This window comes from Nycticebus coucang, chromosome 16 (genome assembly GCF_027406575.1).
Source record: "Nycticebus coucang isolate mNycCou1 chromosome 16, mNycCou1.pri, whole genome shotgun sequence".
Lineage (NCBI taxonomy): Eukaryota > Metazoa > Chordata > Mammalia > Primates > Lorisidae > Nycticebus > Nycticebus coucang.
The window spans coordinates 25869877-25872906 of NC_069795.1; the positions used below are offsets into that span (position 1 = coordinate 25869877).

At 45.4% G+C, this 3030-nt stretch overlaps 1 pseudogene; it reads right to left on the minus strand.

Moving 5' to 3' along the window:
* Positions 1 to 605: 605 nt before the first annotated feature.
* LOC128567959 (negative elongation factor D-like) lies at positions 606 to 2329 on the minus strand (annotated as a pseudogene).
* Between the last annotated feature and the right edge of the window lie 701 nt (positions 2330 to 3030).

Genomic DNA, 3030 nt, shown 5'->3' on the forward strand with positions numbered 1-3030 from the left:
CTTTTCCTGTTGTCCATTTCACGCAAAACTTTTTCCCCCAAATCATCAAATTACTGACTTTAGATTTCCTTTCTATGGGATTTTTGGCAATACACAATTTGAAACGGCACAGGATCCATTATTATAAGACTAAACTGATTCCAAATAATGAATAAATCAAATAGTTAAATCTCATTTGAGTGTAGCATAAAAACAAGAACTTTGCAAAGGTAAAACTCGAACGTTACATCAACTAACTACGTCACTTCTTGTGAGAAAACCAAGGTCAACTTAGAAAGTGGTTCACCGGAAGGTCTCAGTCTGAATTCCCACTACCCTGGGGCTGCCCCTTGGGAGCTCCCTGAAAGGTGACATGAACCTGGTTCTCTACTGTAAAGAGGCTGCAGGGGCTCTACTGGGTTTACCACAAAGAGAAGGGTATGTTTACAGTAGCAGTTTTCCCCTTATGCTGTTAAAGTTGTCCTTTTAAAAACGGTTACCCGCCTCCTCCCAGCAGAGCCCATTTCTAAGAGACTGACTGAGTCTCTTACAATAGCTTCTTGAAAAGGGTTTTCCACAGGTGGTGTCCTAGAATGTTCTGCTTCAGCTCTGGAGGATGATCCAAATTAGTTCATCATGATGAAGTTACAGTTGCAGTGCACTGTAAATTCTATCACAGGGTCATGATCACCCTCTGTTTTAATGGTGCCTGCCACGCTATCATTTTCCAAGATCTACAGGAAAGGCTGCACAAAGTCAGGGGTGTAGGGAGGATCAATAACATCCGGCACCTCAGTGACAAAATAGCCAATGAGCGAAATGTCAGTGTCCGGCTTATCCAGACACTTTCGGATGTAACTGACAACAGAAAGTGCATAACGTAGACTCAGCAGGTGAACCATCCTGTAAGGCAAGGTCTTCTGCAGCTTCAGCTGCTCCATCACGCCCAGCTGGGAGAGCTCAGTCTCAAAGAACCTAACAAGCAACTGGAGAACCCGAGGCTGCAGGAGCTGATGGCAGGTGCTAAAATCATCCGGCAGCACCAGATGCGCAGGTGTGTGGTCCCTCTGCAGCTCAAAGTACCTGGGCTCGGATACAGTCCAGCCCACCCATGTCAGCACACCCATGACCACCACTGGAAACCTAGCACACTGGTAAAGTGTATTCAATTCTGTCACTAGCTCAGAGGCCCCTTTTATCTGACTGCAACACAAATTGTGAACAGTTTCAACGGCTTTTGTTGTTGACTTCAGCTCATCTTTATTGATGCTCACTGGCTTGTTCTTTTTCCAGGTCTCAACTGGACTTGCTGCATAAGCCCGTGGCTTAAAGACGGACTGCATGAACAGGTCTAGGAAAGCGGGCACCCGTCTGAGTTCCACAGAAGGAGAGTCCATGCTTCTGAGCGTCTCGAACAGATGGCAATGTCAGGATTCAGGGCTCCTTTGGCCCCAAGGGCTTGACAGGCCTGAGAGTAAGAGGTGGCTGTGCCTAAGAGAACTGTGATCTGATCGACATCGTGACCTTTTTCCTGAGGGAAGTGCTGCACTTCCTGAGAGATCCGGCGCACAGCAGAGCCCCCTTGCCCCTCCTGGACCAGCACGGGACATCACAGCCTGGGCAAACAGGTACGTGTGCTCCCCATGACACACCATCTTGGCAAACCCAGAGAGATTTTTTTTTTCCAGGTTTTTTTCTCTTCCATCTAAATTGTAGCTAGAGAGGTACGAAATACTCTAGAGAACACTTCCAGATGCTGGCACACTGTGGATACGCTGGTTATCTCCCCTCGGTAAGAAACCCTCGGGTTATCTCCCCGCCTCAGAAATAAACTTAACAGTAAAGTTAAGCATCAAACGGTCTGGATAGGCTTCAGCTACTTTGTAAAAAAGATCTCTCCACGGAGCATAAGCAATCATTTGTTCAGGCCAAGCTGGAGTCTCTCCCTCTTCATCAAAAATAGAATTTGCTGTTTGATCAGTAAATTCAATACAATAAATTGTATTATCAGTAAATTCTTCAAGTGGTTTTCCATGGTTTCCTGAAACTGCACTGGCTCAGCATCTATCTGAATAAGCCACTCGGCCAGTGGGTTCACAGTCTGGGCCACAGCAGTGTAGTTGTCGGATATAAGCTGGATAACATTCTCTGCAGACCCTCCTGCCTGAAAATACCTTTTCAGAGTTTTAAAGATGGAGGGCCCCAAGATAGAATCCTGGGTAGAAAACATATGCAGGCATTCCTGCTGGACCTCAGCGTCATTTTCTCCCTCTCTTGAATCATCCTCTTCCTGACTGCCATCTGCCTCCTCGCCCAGCTGAGCCACGCTCCTGAGGTAATCCTTGTCCATGACAACCACTGGCACACGTACTGCTTTTCACTCCTACCTGCCAGCACAGGGCATGCGTTCAACAAGGACAAGCGGAGAACGCATGCGCAGGCCATGGCCCCACCCTCCTCACCTGCAGCCAATAAACAGGCTTTCGAAAAGCTGGACCATAGTTACTGCAAAAATAAGTTTGCATTTAATGATAGAGATTGCCACGATATGCAAATAAAAGGCTCTTTTGTAAAATGCTGGTATGATTTCTTGTGGCCACTTCCCTATTTTGTTATGTGAACCATGAAAAATGTACTCTTTCTAGACGATTTCTGATATATTAAATTATGAATTTTACTTATGCAAATTTATCTGCAAATTCATGGAAGGGGTGAAAAAAGCATTGTTTCCTTTTGTGGTTCTAGGGAGCTTGAATCACTAGTGGTTTTTGTTTTCGGGTAATAGAAACTCAAGGTAGCTGAGGGAAGGAAATAGGTACGGAATTATTAAGAAAAATAAGGGGTGTCTCACGAACGTAAAAGGCAGATTTAAGATTTGGCTTTTCAAGAAAGACGAGAATCTCAGTCTATCTCTTGGATGATATAATAATAGCAGGTTATGTCTCAATTCCTAATTGGTACTGATACAGCCTTCCCCTGCTCAGGGCGGGACAGAACACACACACACCCATTTTCTAGGCCTAGTTGAGCTCAGAAATCAGTCTCATCACA